At 43.0% G+C, this 20,313-nt stretch overlaps 1 protein-coding gene across 4 annotated transcripts in view; it reads left to right on the top strand.

Annotated features, from left to right (window-relative positions):
- The window catches only part of Rffl (ring finger and FYVE-like domain containing E3 ubiquitin protein ligase), a 69,492-nt gene that overhangs the window by 8,816 nt on the left and 40,363 nt on the right, over window positions 1-20,313 (top strand). The window contains exon 1 of one of the 4 annotated variants that reach the window (XM_013013449.1): window positions 17,377-17,491. The exons of the other annotated variants lie outside the window; for them this stretch is intronic. The gene's annotated coding sequence lies outside the window, so the exon portion shown is untranslated. Of the gene's footprint in view, window positions 1-17,376; window positions 17,492-20,313 lie in introns of those variants that run through there. 4 annotated transcript variants of the gene reach the window in all.

Here is a 20,313-nt window from a genome sequence, read left to right as displayed (position 1 = left end):
AGAAAGAAGAAAGGCAAGCAAAAAGAAATGAAAACTTCCCTGTTGTCTTTGTAACCTAATCTTTTAGATTCATTAGACTGAATTTGAGGACATTTGAATTGTTTAATAATTATTGGTGGGAGATGAGGTATGGCTGTGTTGTTGATCTCGAGCAGTGGGCTCAGTGATCTTATGGCCTCAGTCTCCAGAGTAGCTATGAGTTTTGGATTTTGTTGAGCTGGAATTAATATGGGTCTTCTCCGAAGCTACATGTTGGTTAAGCCTGGTCTCCTAGCATAACGTTCACATAGCTTTTCTAGAATTGAATCTAAATATAGGGTTTCATCGTCTCTGGGCTGAGGAGTTGGACAGCTGTTTGTAACCGCTGGATTCCTTCTGAGAGTAGCGATGGCCACCCCCACTTGCAGCCGCTAAGACTTGCTGAAACATTTTCACTGTCTGCATTCTCTATAAAGAAAGCAGCCGAGTCATCCTGAAACGTGTCTGGAAGCTAGGCCAACTGCAACACTGGCCTAAGCGTTAAATGCACTTCATTAGTAATCAGCACCATTGTTTACTTGTAACTTCTGGATTATGCCAAAAGGTTTAAAAGGAAGAAAAGCTTTTTTTAAGAAATGGGGCATTCTCTTTTCTATCTTTCCTTCCTGTTTTATTCTTTTTTTTTGCTTTCCAGTGTCAGTACTGATCACAAGGACCAAGAATTCATACATATTATCTTAATAGTATAAAATATGTGTGAATACCCCACTAATTTTTTTTCATAATGATTAAGATACATGCTTTAGAAATAACCAAATGGTGCTGTTGACTTCTCCCAGTGGTGAATGAGTACTGCAGGGCCAATTGCAGTTAGGTTGGCTTATGTGCTCTGAACCGTGCTGCATTATTATGTTACAAGGTGTGGATGAAGGTGACTGATCTATAAGCCTTTTATTTACTTCTTCATTTTTGCAGCATTGGGATCTAAACTTCGAGCTTCTTAACTTGCTGGCTTAATTCACAGATGGCACATGACCATTTAAATCACCCCTCTAGCCCTGTTTTTTGCTGGCTTTTTTGGAAATGGAGTCTTGCCAGTTTTTCTGCCTGGGGCTTATCTCAAGCCACAATCATCTAGATATCAGCCTCCTGAGCAGCTAGGAATATAGGCATGAGTCACTTTTATTTGAAAATGTTGGACAAAGGAGAGGTATAACTTGGGGAAGGAGGGCAGAGTGTTGTAGGCTCTAGCAATGGTGGATCAACTGAAGTTCAGGCTAGTTTTGAGGAGTAATTTACTTAGTCAAGGGTGGTTCTCAGACAAGGAATTGTTGCAGATAAGTAGCCATGCATGGACAATTTGGATTTTTAACTAGGGGTGGAAAGGACCAGGCTAAGAAGGTGTCATGAGAAGGAGTAATTTTGGGGACAATAGAAAGTTCTGAGTCCAGGTCCTCAAGTTTGTCTACCTCCATTTCTATGTTTTGGCAAGGCGAGATTTGAGCACAGTTCTTGGTGGTTAGGAGAGTTTATATATTCTTCTGGGCCAGCTGATATACCTTAGCCAGTGTTTACTCAGTGGGAGGAAAGGGGTCTGTCAGAATATTCGTGGAACAGAGCCCTCTGCCTTTCCAACCCACCCTTGACCTTATAGTTGGAGTACAAACTCCAGGTGACCAAATCATCACCTCTAATCCCTGAACCTGCTCAGGGTTACCTAACGTTGAGCCTTTCACTTGGTTGCAGGCCAGCAGCTGGCCTGCGGACAGCGAGGCCACTGTTAATGGGGGAAATGCAGATGACAGTTCTGTAGTTCTCTTCCAGATGGTCTTCATCAGATTCCCAAATTGCCATTACCTGATGGAATCTTTTCTACAGCACACCACACATCTCCTGTAGTAACCACACTGATATTAGAAATGAAAATAGATGTACAGTTATAGCTAATTTGGTTTTTATTAGACATACAGGCTGTCCAGAGTGTTATTTGTGGAAATGCTAGCAAAAAGCCACCTGAAATTTTTCTCCTTGTCTCATCTTTTTAGAAATATCACAAACATTGTAAAAAAAAGAAGTTTCTAGGACTGGAGGTGTAACACTGTGGCAGAGCCCTGGCCTAGCATGTGGGAAGCCCTGGAATTTAATCCCCAGCACTATGAGGGGGGAGGAGAAGAAACACTCTAGGAAAGAGGGCTTTTTTTTTTTTTTGTCAGTCTTAGGGCTTGAACTCTGGGCCTGGGTACTGTCCCTCCTGTCCCTCAGCTCTTCAGCTCAAGGTTAGTGCTCTACCTACCACTTGAGCCACAGTGCCACTTCTGGTTTTCTGGTAGTTTATTGGAGATAAGAGTCTCATGGACTTTCTGCCTGGGCCAGCTTTGAATTGTGATCCTCAGATTTCAACCTCCTGAGTAGCTAGGATTATAGGCATGAGCCACCAGCGCACAGCAAAGAGGGCTTTTTGTTTGTTTGTTTTTTTGGGTGACGAGCTTGGGGCTTGAACTTAAGACCTTGGTGTTGCCCCTGAACTTTTGTGCTCAATGCTAGTACTCTACCACTTAAGCCACAGCTCTATTTCTGGTCTTTTGGTGTTTAACGAGATGAGAGTCTCACTGATTTTCCTGCCTGGGCTGGCTTTGTACCATGATCCTCAGGTCTCAGCTTCCTGAGTAACTAGGATTATAGATGTGAGCCACGAGCTCCTGGCAGTTCAAGAGTTTTCGTCATGTCAAGAAAGCAAATTTTAGCCAAGTGCTCATAGCTTACACTTTTAATCCTTGCTATTTAGGAGGCTGAGCTTGGGAGGATCAAGTTCATAGCCAGCCCAGGGAAGAAAAGTCATCAAGACTCCCATCTGCAAAATAACCAGAAAGGCTGGGTTAGAAGTGTAGCTCAAGTGATAGAGTGACAGACTAGTAAGTGTGAGGCCTTGAGTTCAAACCCTAGTAACAGGAAGGTGGTTTTTTTTTTTTGCCTGTTGTGGGGCCTGACCTCTGGGCCTGGGTGCTGTCCCTCAGCTCTTCAGCTCAAGGCTAGTGCTCCACTTCCGGCTTTTTCTGCTTATGTGGTGCTGAGGAATCGAACCAAGGGCCTCATACATTCAAGGCAAGCATTCTACCACTGGGCCACCTTCCCAGCCCAAAAGGTGGGTTTTTAACACCATAATATATAGTTAATTGTGTCATTCATTCATTCATTCATGAATTCATTTTATTTGAGACTGGGTTTTGTGTTATATAGCTTAGCTTGTCTTGAACTTGAGATCCTTGTGTCTCAGTTGTCATGTATGCCACCATGCTCAGTTTGTAGTTAAATATGTGTATTTTAATATCATTGAGTCTTCCTTACCAAATGACGGAAAGTTGAAAATTGCAGTTGCATATTATAAATGTTATAAAAGTATATTAAGAGCTAGGCTCCAGTGGCCCATACCTTTAATCCTAGCTACTCAAGAGGCTGCGATCTCAGGATCGAAATTCAAAGCCAGCCCAAGCAGGAAAGTCTGTGAGATTCTTATCTCGAGTTAATTACCAAAAGACTGGAAATAGAGCTGTGGCTCAAGTGGTAATAGTGCTAACAAAAGTTCCGGCACGCACACACATGTAAAAAGCTGGGTTTGTCACCAGTGGTTCATCTGTAATATCAGCTACTCAGAGGCTAAGATCAAGATGATCTGAATTTGAAGCCAGTCCAAGCAGAAGAGTCTGAAAAGGTTCAGCTCAAATTCAGCAGCAAAAACATGGGTTAGAGGAATGGCTCAAGTGGTAGAACACCAGCTGTGAGCCAAGCACCAGAGACTGACTTCAGGCCCCACCCAGTACAGGTTAAAAAAAATGCTGCTGTTACTTCTTTTTTTTCCTTTTTTTTTTTTTTCCAGTCCTGGGGTTTGAACTCAAGGCTAGCACTCCACCACTTGAGCTACAGTGCCATTTCTGTCCTTTTTTGCTTATGTGGTACTGAGGAATCAAACCCAGGGCTTTCATGCATGCTAGGCAAACACTCTACCACTAAGCCACATTCCCAGCATCCTGATGTTTTATGCCTTAGCTTTAGATTCTTTCAGAACAGTAATGACAGAGTTGGCACTTAATGGCATGAAAAGTTGGTGTTTCTTAAACTGTGTGAGTTTTCTTCCTCCTTCCAGATTGTTGCCCACCAATATTTTTGTGAAAATACAAGGAAAAATGGATTCCTAGGAAAGTCATGCACTTGGGTGTCATCCCATTGTTGGTGCTGTGCAGTTTCTAAGTGCTGCTTATCTTCACAGGGGCCTTTAACATGTGGGTCCCCATGTATTCTTTGAATAGTATTGTTCTAGATGGTTCTGAGAATGTTGTAGGAACTTGACAGCATTTTCTTCCTGGCACCACTTGTCACTGAGATATCTAGAGCTCCTAGTCCTCCCTGGGGAGGGAAGTTCCATCACTTGGTGACTTCCTAGCTCAGAACCACAGATTTTTTTTTTTTTTTTTTTGTCGGTCTTGGGACCTGAACTCTGGGCCTGGGCACTGTCCCTCAGCACTTCAGCTGTAGACTAGAGCTCTACCACTTGAGCCTTAGCTCCACTTCTAGCTTTTTCTGCTTATGTGGTGCTGAGGAATAGAACCCAGGGCCTCATGCATGCAAGGCAAGCACTCTACCACTGAGCCACCTTCCCAGCCCCAGAACCACAGATTTAATACTAATGAGGCTTAGGAGGAAGGAGATTACCTTCAATGTATTTTAGAGTAAATTGGAGCCAGCCTGGTGGCTCAGGCCTCCACTCCCAGCTACTGTGGAGGTGGAGATTGGGAGAGGAGGTACAGAACTGGAGGATCACCATCCAGGCATGGTAGTACATGCCTGTGATCCAGTGAGAGGAAGCTGTAGGTAGAACTAGAAGATCTGGGTCAAGACTGGCCCAGTCAAAACCTCAAGATCCCATCTGAAAATAAAGTTGAAAAAAAAAAGGGAGTTGGGGCTAGGGATCAAGTGAGAGAGTGCTTGCCTAGTCAGTAAAGCCCTGACTGTTCAAATGTCAGTACTGCAAACAAACAAATAAAAGATTACACTGATAATTTATGTTTGGTGCCTGTCTCATAAGGCTTATTCAGCACTTCTGACTAAACACTAGAAAGAAGTTTCCAACTTCTTGGTCTATAATTTAACTCACAATTAATAAAGATACTTAAAGATGAGGAACAGAAAATAAAATTTTGTAGTGTGCAGTTTCTTTTAGGGACTTCAGCTTTAATTTTGTTTTTATTTTGGCTTTCTGAAAACTTATTAATAGTTTAGGAAGAAGTGTTATTAATGTGTAAAGCTATACTGTCAAAATTAGCGTCACTCTGAGGTTGGGAGAAGAATCTTTCCATGCAATGCTTTTTGTTCTGGTTTGATTGCTTAGCTGGATGAAATGTCAAACTTGATAGATCATTGGAGCGTTATTTTGGTAGTTAAACAATAATGAAGCTGTTTGGGTGTTTGTGGGGAACACTGCTTCCTGTGTCTGGACTTTGCACTGGTGTTTCAATTGTTGAGTAGCAAGGCTGGTAAGAAAATGCAGCTTCTGTGGCTCCTGACCCAGCTGTCTAAACTCCTGGCTGTGCCGGGGCCTTTGGACAAGCATTGCTTAATGCTTTTGGAAACAGTTTATGCTTCTGATTCCATGAATGTCTATTGTTGCCTGAGTAGATGAGCAAACTAGAAAGGGGAGAAAGGTATTGCATTGTGTCTAGGTCATTCTAGTGAGGTAGTTTCTTTCTTTCTTTCTTTTTTCTTTTTTTTAATTGCCGGTCCTGAGGCTTGAACTCTGGGCCTAGTGCTGTCCCTGAGCTCCTTTATGCTCAAAGCTAGCGCTCTATCACTTGAGCTACAGCACCACTACCAACTTTTTATTTTTTTGTCAGTTGTGAGGCTTGAACTCTGGGCCTAGGCACTGTCCCTCAGCTCTTCAGCTCAAGGTGATTATCACTTGAGCCACAGTGCCACTTGCGGTTTTCTGGTGGTTTATTGGAGGTAAGAGTTTCATGGACTTTCCTGCCCCGGCCTGGCTTTGAACCGCAATCCTCAGACCTCAGCCTCCTGAGTAGCTAGGATTACAGGTATGAGCCACTAGTGCCCGGCTCACTGCTAGCTTTTTTTTCTGTGATTTAATTGGAGAGAAGAGGTTCACAGACTTTTCTGCCCAGGCTGACTTCAAACTGAGATCTTAAGATCTTAGCCTCCTGAGTAGCTAGGATTACAGGTGTGAGCCACCAACACCTGGCTTTTGTTGTTTGTTTTTAAACTGGTACTAGAGCTTGAATTCAGAGCCTGGGTGCTTTCTCTTAGTAGCTCAAGACCCACATTCTGCTTTTTTGGTGGTTAATTGGAGATAAGAGTCTCACAAACAAACCCAAGTCTCAATTTTCTGAGTAACTAGGATTACAGGCTTGAGCCTTCGGCACCCAGTCCTGAAGTGTTCTTTCTTAAGCATCTCCAAAACAGATTCTCCCACACCAAGGAGAAGTGGCTTGTGGGACAACATTGAGATAGCATGTAGCCAGATTGCCTGTGAAGGGCTTTGATTATTTTAACTTTGATTCAGAATGAAGGGTAGGCCACATGAATGAGGGGATAGAGGTCTTTGAAAATCTCTCTTTCTACTGTGGCAGGTCTTGAATTTTCACTTTGAACAATTTCATCTGGTGACTGATGTAATAAAACTGTCTATACAAACAGTTCCCTTTTCTATGGGAATTGTCTGTTGGCCACAGGCACTTGGGAAGCCTTGCACATGCTCAGCAGGATTTACTCCTTCCCTTGTATACAATGTTTTTTCTTTTTTCTGAATGAACTTGTATGCATTCTGAAGGAATTGGCAGCAGGGTTATTCTTTTTTATTTTTGTCAGTGGTAGGGACTGAACTCAGAACCTGGGCACTGTCCTTGAACTCTTTTGCTCAAAGCCTAGTGCTCTACCACTTTGAGCCACAATGCCACTTCCGGTTTTTGAGTGATTAATTGGAGATTGGAGTTTCATGGTCCTTGAACTCTTTTGCTCAAAGCCTAGTGCTCTACCACTTTGAGCCACAATGCCACTTCCGGTTTTTGAGTGATTAATTGGAGATTGGAGTTTCATGGGGACTCGTTCCCCACCCCCCCACCCCCCCACCCTCCCCTACCCTCAGCTGGCTTTGAACCACGGTCCTCAGATCTCAGCCTCTCGAGTAGCTAGGATTACTTGACTCTCTCTTAATCAAGAAAAAGCCCTCTGCTAGGTGCTGGTGGCTCACACCTGTAATCCTAGCCACTCAAGAGGCTGAGATCTGAGGACCATGGTTCAAAGCCAGCCTGGGCAGAAAAAGTCCATGAGACTCTTCAATTAACCACCAGAAAACAGGAAGTGGCACTGTGGTTCAAAGTGGTAGAGAACTAGCCTTATGTGAAAAAGCTCAGGGTCTGGGTTCAAGCCCCACAACTAACAAAAAATAAGAGGTTTGTGTAGAACTAATCTAAAGCCTGACATTTCTTTTGCTGGGGGATCCTTCTTTCTATACCCGTCATATATTACTGTGTAATAGGCACCAACACATTGTGCTTGGCAAGTAGTTTAATGGTAGTGCATCTTCCTAGTATGTACAAGGCCCTGGGTTCATTCTCCAGCACTAGGGTGGGGAACCCAAGAAAACCAAATTCTTATGTGCTTTCTCCATACCAGGGATTACTGTATTAACCCTGTTCAATCCTCCCAACAATCCCGTGAGTTGGGTAGATACTATTATTGTTTCTTACAGATGCAGAAGTACTGCACAGAGAAGTTAAAGGGCAGGCCTAAAGCCACACAGCATTGGAGCCTGAGGGTCTGACTGTGCAGGTTGACATGTCAACAACTAGGCCACAGCTGTCTCCTACTCTTCCCATACTCTTACCTAGTATGATTACTTTTCTGGGTGAGTTTACAAGTAGATTCCATTTCATGTGATACAGATTTAGAACTATCATTTTATATATTACCTCCTTGAGTGCAATGGGATTTTAAAATTATATCGGTAATGCCTTTTCCTTGTCTTGATAGATTTGTTTGATTAGTAGTAAAGCACTAATTCATAATTTATTCCTAATTCTAAAAGTTTAAATATATTTGATATTTAAGTTGGCCACCCTTAGAAGCTTATTTGGCTAAATATCTAAAGTTTAGAGAATTCATTGATGGATCTTTATTTTTCTTTTGTTGATTTTCGTGCCCATCTATGCTGACCGCTGGGCCTTCTGTTGCAAGTTATGTGAGTGAGGTATATGGTGATGGCCATGCTCAGCTGGGCACCGGTGGCTCATGCCTGTGAACCCAGATTATCAGGAGACTGAGATTTGAGAATTGCAGTTCAAAGACCATCCAGGTAGTAAAGTCTATGAGACTCTTCAATTAACCACCAAAAAGCCAAAAATGGAGCTGTGGCTCAAGTGGTAGAGTGCCAGCCTTGAGGGAAAAAAAAAGCTCAGAGACAGTCCCAAGGCCTTGAGTTCAAGCCCTAGGATACACTACCCCTGCTTCCTCCCCCCACCCCCCCTTGCTATATTTACCAGTCTAGAAAGTAAAGCTTAGCTGTCAGGGGTGAGGGTGACTGCAGAGGAAACATCTTTTGTATTTCCTTTACAAATCTCACCTAGCAAGTACAGGGCCTGTTGGGTAGCAGCTATCCAAACTAGTAACAGCCATGCGATTGTAGGAAGTAAAGCCACGTGCATCCTGTCCCTTGCCTTGCCTGCTAAGCACTGCTAGCACAGTTTACTTCTCTAACTGTCCCGGTTTTCAACTATCTTTGGTATCAAGAAGGGCATTTTGCCTGCCTGTGCAGCTGACATTGCAGCAAGAGGTCATTCTGAGGGGGGGCTGCTTTGCTGCCTTCTGACCCACTGCTCATGACTTTGGGGGAGATAAGATAGAAAGGCCAGGAGGGATAAAGGGATAGGGTACAGGGAATTCTGAATATATTTTCAGAAGTTGAGCATGCAACTGTGTCAGACTTAAAGATGACCCCACCCCCCAGCATAGTAGAGATTGCAGAATAATATGAAACATACTTGATAAACTTTTCACTTTCTTAGTACTCCTTGGTTTCATTTTAAAAAATTATTATTTTTGAGAAATTATAGGGTCCCTATTACAAAATAGTACAGTGTTCCCACGTAGCCTTCGCCCATTTTCCGTTCTTATTTACTCATAGGGCAGTGTGTGTGTGTGGGGGGGGGAACTCTGTGCCATTTTATCCTATGTAGGTTACTGTAAGTACTGTGGCCAGAGCTATTCTCTAACCATGCAGATCTTCCTTTTTCTATTTCTCTGTAGGTTCATGCACATCTCATTTCTTTTCCCCCACCCTCCATTCTTGGCAACAAGTCTTGTTTGTTTGTTTTGTTCAAGGTTGGTGCTCTACCCCTTGAACCATAGCTCCACTTCTGGTCATCTCTAGTTTTGTTATTTTAGAAATGTCATGCAAATGTGATCTTGTGACTTGTAGAAATTTTCATTTTTCACTTAGCATCCAAGTTATATGTAGCAATGGTTTGTTCCTTTTCCTTGCTGAGTGTGAAGGTATCACAGTAACTTTGATTGTTGAAGAGTGTGTGGGTTGCTAACCATTTTGGGGCTTTTACAAACAAAGCCGTAGAGTGTACAGCTGTGTGTGTGGACCTAAGTTTTAATTTCTCTGGGAATACAGTTGATGGATCTTTTGGTAACTGTATGTTCAGATGCCCTTCTTTCTTCCAATCTCTACCAGAAGTAACTAGTATTTAAATGGTTCTAGATTGTTTAGTTTATATTTTCTCCCTACCTGCTGGTTACAGTGCTTTGTTCCAAATGGATAGTTTCAATGGAAGTTTTTTCTTGTGATTTAAAAAAAGTCAATACTGAGGTTTGTACTTACTAGGCAGGTATTCTGTTGCTTGAGACACTTCTCCAGCCCTTTGTGTTGCACTGGTTATTTTTTGAGATAGCGTCTTGTTTTCTGCCCAGGAACATTCTGGACTTCAGTCGGCATATTTTAGGCTTCCCATCATAGTGGGATGACAGGCACATGACACCATGCCCAGATTCTTTCCCTTGACATACAGTCTTGCTTCTTCTGCTTTGGTTGGCCTGAATCTGCTATCTTCCCAAGTCAGCATGCCATTGTAGCAGGGATGGCAGGTGTGTGCTGCCACACTCAGTTATAAATTGAGAATGGGTCTCAAGCTTTTCTGCCCAGGTTGTCCTTGGACTGTGATCTCCTCCTATTCTCAGCCCCCTAAGTAGCTAGGATTGCAGTTGTGAGTCACTGGTGTTAGATCCTTGTGAATTTTGGGTTTTTTTTTTTTTTTGGCAGTACTAGAATTTGAACTCAGATCTTCACACTGGCTCAGTTTGCTTGCTTGACTGGTGCTCTACCACTTGAGCCATGCCTCTAGCCCAGTCTTTTGCTGAGTAGTGGTAGAGTTGTATGGGCTTTCTTACCTGAGCTAGCTTTGAAGATGGATCTCAGTTTCTTATGTGCCTAAGATTATGGGAGTAAGCCATCCTTTTATTTTTATTGCCATTCTCCCTAGTCCACTCACTTTGCAGTAGCACTTGAGAACTTTACTCCTAGCTATAGTTGAATACCCACTGACCAACCTCTTTCCATCCCTCCCTGCCCTTACCTTTAAGACCTAAAGGAAGTTTTATTGTTTGTTATGGTAGCTTTATTTGCCCAGTAGGATCCTGGGTGTTGGGATGTCTTTGTCCACTTTATTATAAATAATGCAATATGATTTTATGATGTGCTTTCTCACTGAGCCTTGGGGGAAGTGAGAGCTGTGAGCACAAAAGCCTTCAGAGAACGCTCAGTCCTGTGGGAATTTGTCTTCTCGTCAGCTGTTTAGTCAGATGGAGTCAGATGGAGTGTTTTCTTAAGTGCTGCCGAAATGCACAGTTCAGTCTTTATTTTGAAATCTTTCCCTCTGTCTTTTCTCCCTCCTCCATTACTTTGATTACCTTGATGGGACATTCAAGCTGTGCAGCAGTATCCTTTTATTTGCAGAGCCTACCAAAGCCAGCTTGACGATTAATTGTAGGCGAGCAGGTAATCGTATCTGCTTGGCTAGGAATCACCCTTCAAGATGAGACACAGGTCAACAAAGGCCTCCTAGGAGAGTGAACAAAGGTAATTCAGTCTTGTGTTGTTTTAGTGGAAGCCAGGGAAAAAAATGAGGAAACTGGTTTACTGGTGGTGTGAGGCATGTGTATGTCGGAAAGAGAGAATGTGAAAATATATGTTTGTGTGTGTGTGTGTGTGTCTGTCTGTGTCTGTGTGTCTCTGGAGAAGACTCCAAATATAGTAAAGAACTGTGAATGCAAAAAATGTTCAACATTGAGTTAGAAATGAAGCAAGTGATAGAACATGAGCCCACTAGTTATGAAGTTATTAGTAATTTTTCAGGTGGCAGAGCTTGGTGACAGGTGAGTTTTCTTCATCCTTTTTCTGTTCAGGAAGCAAAGAAATAGCCTTACAGAAAATTCTACCTACCAACTAGCAAGGTTTCCATGGCCAAAGTTTCTAAAATGTGCTGTCTGAGACAACAAGCAATCTTGTCACTGACTCCTTCCTTCCAGTCTTCCTTCTTGTCATGTTCTCAAACTCTGTCCTGCTAGCTGTGGATTCCTCCTACATGTTTGCGACTTTCTCAAGTACTGCCATATAGGAACTTAGTATTTCATTATGTCTGATATAGGCAGTGGCTAGACACTTAATATTTGATACCTTTCCTGACCTATGAAGGATTTGACTGCAGTGGATAACAAAGTGTCCGTAATTACATTAAAGAACATTCTGGTAACCATACAGGGGGACAGACTGGCTTGGTGGGGCCTCTGGCCCCCCTGGGGGAGGTCCTAGCTGAGTACTGTGGAATAGGGTAGAGCCTCAGCATGCTAGCTCTTGTATCTAAGCTTGGGAGTAGCTCGTTAAAGATTAAAGGGACTCCCTGGTCCTCCTGGCCCCAGGATGGAGTGATCTCTGCCATGGCGACATCCATCTCCCAGGAGAGGCCATGGCATACAGTGGGTTTGTGCCTGCAGACATTGCAGCGAGCTGCAGTGGCCAATGAGGTGGTGATAAGTTGACATTTGGGCACTCTCAAGACATATGAGCTCTGCATAGTGTCTCCTGGCTTGGATTTCTGGGCAAAACTGTTTCAGAGGGAAGTCAGACGCCTCAACTTTCAACCTGTCCCTTTGGGGGCTGTTTTCTCCTCTGTTTCACTTGACTATTCTGTTGAGTCAAGTGAACTTTAATTTTCACAGTCATAAAAATTCCATTAAATCCCTTGTACTGCATCCGAGGTGTGAAAATGTCTCAGTGTAAGGACTGTGGGTGACAGCTAAAATCCTTCAAAGTAGTTAGGATAATTGTCTCTGGAGGCTTGAAAAAAAAAATGGCCCAACAAAACAAATTTACAGTTCAGTACTTTGTTGTTTTTGTGGGTGAGTGGGACCATGTGAGGTACCTGCTCAGTGTGATTAACCCCCCAGGGTCTTTGAAAAAATACTTAGTTTTTTTTTTTGTTGTTGTTTTGTTTTGTTTTTTGGTCCAGTTGTGGGGCCTGAACTCTGGGCTTGGGCGCTGTCCCTCAGCTCTTCAGCTCAAGGCTAGCGCTCTACCACTTGAGCCACAGCGCCACTTCCGGCTTTTTTCTTTTTGCTTATGTGGTGCTGAGGAATCGAACCCAGGGCCTCAGGCATGCAAGGGAAGTGCTCTACCACTGAGCCACCTTCCCAGCCCAATACTTAGTTTTTATCCTGAGCAGTGTTTAGGGAATATAACTGTGACCTGCCTTTCAAAGCACAATCCCAGGACTGGCTGTATGGAATCACTTAGAAAGGGGGTGATGCTTATTCAAAATTCCAATTCTGTTAATTCAGAGCAGTTGAGGAGCTGGGCTGGAAGACCATCTTTTCAATAAGCACCTTGTTGATTAAGTAGCCCTAGAGTTGATTCCTGAGTATCCCAACATTTATATCATCTCTTATGCTTAATTCCTGTGATTTATTAGATGATGTATGTTTGTTTGGCAACCATATTATAGTTCTTAAGAAGGCAGTTTTGTTTGAACTCCAGGCATTGGTGTTTGGCAATTTGGTGTTTGGAATTTGGCAGCGTCCTTTACTTAGTCATCAACATGATGAGACTACTACTGGTCCTTGAAATTTGCGTTTATCAGTCAGTATACTTTCTTAGTAAGAAAAAAGATGTGAATGTAACTAAGATTAATTTTGTTTAGGTTGGAGACATTGCTCAGTTGGTAAGAGGGCTAGCCAGTGAGTGAAAGCATCAGGCACCAAGTCTGAGTTTTGGTTTTAGATTAAAAAAATAAGATTAATTTTATTAAAAATAAGTGATCAAGATGGGCACTAGTGGCTCACACCTGTTATCTCACCCCAGGCTGGGATTCGAGGATCATAGTTCAAAGCCAGCCAGAACAGATAAGTGTGTGAGACTTTCTTTTTGGTCAGTTGTGGGGTTTGAACTCAGGCCTGGGTGCTGTCCCTGCACTTTTCTGCTCAAGACTAGCACTCTACCACTTTGAGGCACAGTTTCACTTCTGGTTTTCTGGTGCTTTATTGGAGAAAAGAGTCTCATGGACTTCCCTGCCGTGAATGGCTTTGAACAGCTATTCTCAGACCTCAGACCACAGCAATGATTACAGATGTGAGCTACTGATGCCCAGCTCCATGAGACTCTTACCTCTTAACCGCCTTGAGCAATCTTGCTTAGGGAAGCTGACCATTGGTGGCTCAAGACTGTAATCCTAGCTACTCAGAAGGCTGAGATCTGAGGATCACAGTTCAAAGCCAGCCCAGGCAGGAAAGTCCATGAGACTCTTATCTTCAGTAAACCACCAGAAAACTGGAAGTGGCGTTGTGGCTTAAGAGGTAGAGCACTCACGTTGAGCTGAAATGCTGAGGGACAGCGCCCAGGCCCAGAGTTCAAGCCCTACGATGGACCAAAAAAAAAAAAAAAGCTCAGGAACAGTACGCAGGCCCTGAGTTCAAGCCCCATGATTGATTAAAAAAATCAGTGTGTTCATATATCTAAAAAATGCCAAAATTTAACTGAAATGTCAACTTCCAAGTAATTAAATAGAAGCTGGTTGTTAAAGCAAAATCAGGTTCAAACTGGCAGTAAGCTCGAAGCACTGAGTTTAGAACTCAGCATCAAAATAAACCAAATACAGAGCAAGCTGCAGTGGCTGCGATGGCCACTCCCTCCCTGCTTGTTTGCCTTCCAGGGACTTCTGTGTCTTTGTTAGTTTTCTGTGGATTTGGAGGTCTACAGAACTCTGAAAAGTGAATATTTTCATTTCTCTGTTGACACCTGCTTATTTCTATGAACTGTAGCAGGAAAAAAACCCCAAACCCTCCCCCTATGTGGCTTATCAATGGTATTACATAGTTTAAGTAGAACAATGGGTGTTTGTAAATTTTATCTATTTTTTTATTTTTATCTATTTGTTTATTTTTCCATTTCAGGGCTTGAACTCAGGCCTGGGTGCTGTCCTTGAGCTGTTTTGCTCAAGTCTAGCACTTAGAGCCACAGTTCCACTTTTGGTTTTCTGGTGGTTAGTTGGCCTTTCTTGCCCAGGCTGGCTTTAAACTAAGATCCACAGATCTCAGCCTCCTGAGTAGGTAGGATTACAGGTGTGAGCCATCAGCTCTGATTAATTTTTTCTATTTATATATGTATACACATGTTACATTAAATCTGTTGTAACCACCCAGGAACCCCCCGCCCCCTCCCAATAGCTTTGCGTGTTTACTTATTTAAATTAATATATTGAAAGAAGTTAATCATAGAGCCTCAGATTCTTTTGTTTGGGGTTTTTTAACTGTATTTTTTTTTGTCTTTTCTTTTTTGGTACTGGGGATCGAACCCAGGACGTTGCACTTGCTAGGCAAGCGCTTTGCCCCTGAGCTACATCCCAGCCCGAGCCTCAGATTCTTATAATTTTCATGTAACCTCACAAACCCTCAAGTGCCTGAAGCCACCAGTTCAAATTCAAACTTCCATCTAAAGGAAGGAATGAGGAGTTTTGGAGAAACTGGTTAAAACTGTCAAGAGTCCCAGAGGGACATAAGCTCAGTATGTCTCCTCACCTGTCTCAAGCAGAGTTCAGATGCTTCTAGTACTGGAGTTGCTTCTCATGTAATTCACATTTTCTTCCTGCCCTGTACTATTTAGAGTTTCTCTCTCTTATTTAAAGTTACCAATGTAGAACAAGTTGGAAGCTTTAACAATACCTTGTCATTTTCCCCCTTCCTCCAGGTTCTATACTTGGACCTTAGAGTTGTTTCATATTAGAATGTTTGTGAATTATCATTATCTCCAGAAACATTTTTTTAAAGTGTGGTCTATGTGATAATGGTTGTCAGCTGCTATAAAGATGCTTTTATCATTTGAAAAGGACTAATTAACACACACTGCAGGGAAACTTTCTTTAAACACAGCCATTTTCTGCATTGGAAACACTGAAGGGGAGAAAAAAGTAGGGAACATTTTATTTCTTATAAAAGCCCATAGTGTCTGTCCTCTGCTACTGGAATAATGTCAGCGAGAATTGTGTGTCAGGAAAGAAATAGAATTGAAGTAGCATAGTTTTAAAATCCATATTTTGTCTGCATGTACATTTTAATTAACCTAACAGTTTTGAGTGGTAAGCTGGGTTAGCACCTAAATCCTAAATTCATGCCGAGTGCCATCTACCTTGAAAGATGGAGGAGGCTAGTGTGTGCCTTGAATCCCCACCTAGGAAATAGCTGATGACAGACTCCTTCGTACAACCAGTGTACCTTAATGGGAGAGCAAGAAAGGGTAGGGAATGGTGGGGAGGTAAGGAAGGAAGGAGTGAGGGAGAAAGAAACAGCTGATATATGGTAGGAAACCCTCCCATATTTTGAACAGGGAACAGAGGGATCTGAAATGAACTTCAGAACTGCTTTTTGTTTAACTTTCCTTTCCTTTCCTTTCCTTTCCTTTCCTTTCCTTTCCTTCCCCTTCCTTCCTTTTTTGGCCAGTTGTGGGATTTGAACTCTAGGCCTGGTTGCTGTCCCTCAGCTCTTCAGCTCAAGGCTAGCACTCTACCTCTTGAGCCACAGCGCCACTTCCGGCTTTTTCTTTTTTTTCTGCTTATGTGGTGCTGAGGAATCAACCCCAGGGCCTCAGGCATGCAAGGCAAGCGCTCTACCACTGAGCCACCTTCCCAGCCCTGCTTTTGTTTTCTTTATATAACAGCCATGCTAATTCTAGCCGATCAGGATAAATTCAGTAATAACAAATGATTTTTGATGAGCCAATCATTCTCTTTTTTTCTTTTTTTTCTTTTTGTCAGTCTTGGGGCTTGAACTCTGGGCCTGGATGCTGTTCCTCAGCTCTTCAGCTCAAGGCTAGTGCTCTACCACTTGAGCCACAGTGCCACTTCTGGCTTCTTCTGTTTATATGGTGCTGAGGAATCGAACCCAGGGCCTCAAGCATGTGAGGCAAGCGCTCTACCATTGAGCCACCTTCCCAGACCAGCCACTCATTCTCAAAGTAATCTCCCCAACCCACCTGATCCTGGGGCTTGAACTCAGGGCCTGGGCGCTGTCCCTGAGCTGCTTTGTGCTCAACCAAGTGCTCTACCACTTGACCTACAGCACTACTTCCAGCTTTTTCTAAGTAGTTTATTGGAGATAAGTCTTATGGACTTTCCTGCCCAGGCTGGCTTTGAACAGTCATCTTTAGATCTCAGCTTCCCAAGTAGCTAGGATTACAGGCGTGAGCTACCGGCGCTTGGCCCTTCTTGAATTTTTAAAAGTATCTTGAAGCTCTTCTGTCTCAGAGAAGTCAATTGGCTAAGGAAATAGAGAGATCAGAGGAAGCAGAGTGGGGAAAAAAATCAACGAGCTTGGTTAGAGCTGACAAAAATGTACCCAGATTCCACCAGCTAGCAATGGTTGGGCCAGTTACTGGATTGAGCCCGGGTATTCTGATTTGTAAATGTGAAGTGACTTCTGTATGGCCCTCCTGGGAAAATCCTCAGAGCAGTGAGCCTGCTACCTGCAGCAATGCGCTCAGAGCCCTTAGACTGTGCTCAGATGAAATTTCAGAAACTGGCTATTGGAGCTTTCTGGGTAAGGGTTCCAGGTGTGGCCAAGTTCCTGCAGTGGGGGAATGCAGTTTACCTGCCCCCATCCATCAGCCAATGATTGAAAACTATCTGTGGGGTGCCCCATCTTCCCTAGGTTGCAGTTGATTGTGGTTGGCTCCGGCTGAGTTGTTTGGGAGACAGTCTTGCTAGCGTGAGTCAGCACATCCTGCAGGCTCGGTTGCAGTATTGCTTACCAGAGAGATAGATCCCCAGGCGGCACCGTTCACTCTGTCTGAAAGCCACTGCTGTTGGTTCAGAGACTTCATCTGAATATGGCTCCAGCAACCTCAGCCGGGGCAACTAAAGGCAGCTGGCTCTCCGCCGTGGCCGTGTTTTGAAACAAGCAAAATCAGGTAACATGCCAGACTGTTTTCTTTATTCCTATCAGCTAGACTTAGCCCGGGGTAGGCTCTGGGAAAATCCTTAACCTTTAGAAGTGAGCCAAAGCTTATCATTTAGTTTAAAGTAAGCCCATGTTTCTTTTGGGATCTGGCTGTGGCTTAGACCTAATTAAACTATTTATTATAAAAAACTTAAGCAAAATTACACAGCTTTATCCACCTTTTGGTCTTTTTTTCCCTGGTTCTTTTCTGTCTTGTGAGAAAGAGTTTGGTTAAATTAAACTACAGAAGGAAGAGAGGTGAACCCATTTGTTTACCTTCCTAGTAACTGAATACTGAATTGTAGGGAACACTGCCTTACTGTGAGCCTCTGCTCTCTTCCTTTCTCAGGGATCATAAAGAAGCTCTTCTCCTTCTTGATTCTGCTCAGCCTCCTGCCCATCTCCATTTTACTTTTCACTTCTAAACTTTTAAATTATTTTGCTAAAAAGTTAGCATTTATATCGCTAGGCAGGTGAACTTTCCCTTTCCCCAACGTGAGCTTGTGTTTCCTTCCCAGGTATCTTTGGTGGGCTGTGTTCTCCCACTTCAGATTATTGTACATGTGAACCTTCTCTGAAACCCCTACAACAGTTGATTTCAGCCCAGGACTCCATTCTACCACAAAGCTGCTTCATACAAAGACTGGATGAGACTCCAACCATAGGGTAGGGATATTGAGAATCCAGGTTTATTGGTACATAGTATGTTTTCAGCAAGGGAAGAGTGAGGAAGAGTCTAAACTGAACTTTCCCAGCTCGGATCCTTTCATACACCTGTTGTTATCTTGTTTTCTGCCCCCCCGCAGTGTCTTCACTCTTTGCTGCAGATCCCCAGTAAACTGCTTATCCACCCAGTGTCCCACTTTTATCCGGTCTTACTCTCTCCCTAGCGCTTCACACAGTTGAGTGATTTATCCCCTAGCAGTACTCTTCATTTCTCCTCTCCTGAATTTCTATTAGTTTTTTTTTTAACATTCTCTTTTGACAGACCCATAAGTGTAGAGGTGTTCTAAGGTTTTGCCCTCCCCAATGCCTCTAAGGGTCTCAATTAGCTCATACATTCAGCTCTCCTAATTATGTTTTACTGGCCCAGCAGGCTCTCTTAGACTTCAGATCTTGGTTGCTAACCAGACAAATCCTGACTGTTCAGCTTGACACACCTTCCAGGGTGTTCAAAAGACATCTTAAATTCAACTCCTATTTAACTTATTTTGCCTACTGTTTTTTGGCCATCTGCATGTGTTACTGTATGTTTGAACTCCTAATTATATCCACCAAACTTTTCTGCTGATTCTTCTTATGTTCACATCTTGTGTATATGCTAAAACCATGGTTGCTTTTCATTATACTTGAGTACTGCTGGATGTGTGGTTTTTCTTCATTTCTCCACATTGTTGCCTTGATTTACCTGAGATTAAAAAAAACAAGAGTTCTTTTTAAACATTCCAAGGGCTTAGAATTTTGTGAGCACTTTTAGGCAGAGCTTGCACTCCTCAAGTATTACAGAAATGTCTATTCCTAAATCTTAACATTTTATTTACTTTGCCTTCAGAAATTTGATGTAAACTCCTGGTTCAAACCCTTATCAAATGTACTATACCACTTCACCATAAGTCCTTCTCTGCTCCTGTCTTTTGTATATTGTTGCTCAAGTTAGCTTCTAAAGGCCATATCTAATCTTTTCATTCTTGGCCTTTTAGGGACCACCGGTTCTCTGTTTGCTACTTAGCTTGATTTGTAAAGTCCTTCAGATTTGACCTTGACCTGCTAACTACTGTAATCCATCTTGTCTCTCTCCATTCAGTTCTCTGCTCTTCACTTTTACTGACTCTATCATTTGCCGCGTTCCCTGCTATTTCATGTCCCTTTAGGGCTGTTTTCTTTTTCTTTTTTTTTCTTTCTTTTTTGGGGGGGGTGGGTTGGGGGGGCCAGTCCTGGAGCTTGACATTGGGTCCTGGGCACTGTCCCTGAACTCTTTTGCTCAAGGCTAGCACTATACCACTTTGAGCCACAGTGCCACTTCTGGTTTTCTGGTGGTTCATTGGAGACTTTCCTGCCTGGGATCCTGTGATTCTTAGATCTCAGTATCCTGAATACCTAGGATTACAGGTGTGAGCCACGAGCACCCAGCTAGGGTGCTCTTGTGTGTGCTGGTACTGGGACTTGAACTTAAGTCTTAGGCATTGTCCCTTGGCTTTTTCTGCATAAGGCTGATGCTCTACCACTTGAGCCACTGTTCCATTTCCAGCTTTTTGGTGGTTAATCAGAGGTAAAAGTCTTTTGGATTGATTTATTTGCCCAGGCTAGCTTTGAACTGCATTTCTCAGATCTCAGCCTTCTGAGTGGCTAGGATTATAGGCATGAACCACTGGTACCTACCTTCAGGATTGTGTGTCTTTCCCAAGTGGTCCTCTCCTCTGTACCCACCCTCAGGACCCTGCACATGTGAAGTCTTCCTATACCTCCTCAGGTAAAGTTCTTCCTATTTAGACTTCTACAGCTCTTTCTCTTCCACTAGACTGTCAAGTTTCTTGACTGAATCACATCTTTTGTCTGGAAACGGGCACATCAGAGACAGTGACTGATGTGAGTTCTCAGGGTCAAACCACTATTCTTAATGTCTTTATCAGTCTTTGAAATATTAGAAAATCCATACGTCGTTAGATGGATGGTTTTAAATTCCTCCTTGGTGAATTTGAGCCTGTGACTGCTTATCAGGTAACTGTTCTAAATTACTTTGAGGACTTAATGGGCTTGCTGAAATTTTGTCCACCTTTTTTTTTTTTTTTTTCG

Source organism: Dipodomys ordii, unplaced genomic scaffold (genome assembly GCF_000151885.1).
Source record: "Dipodomys ordii isolate 6190 unplaced genomic scaffold, Dord_2.0 Scaffold19, whole genome shotgun sequence".
NCBI classification, from domain to species: Eukaryota; Metazoa; Chordata; class Mammalia; order Rodentia; family Heteromyidae; genus Dipodomys; species Dipodomys ordii.
Note: the sequence above shows the minus strand (reverse complement) of the source record. Positions and strands in the feature narration are given on the sequence as shown.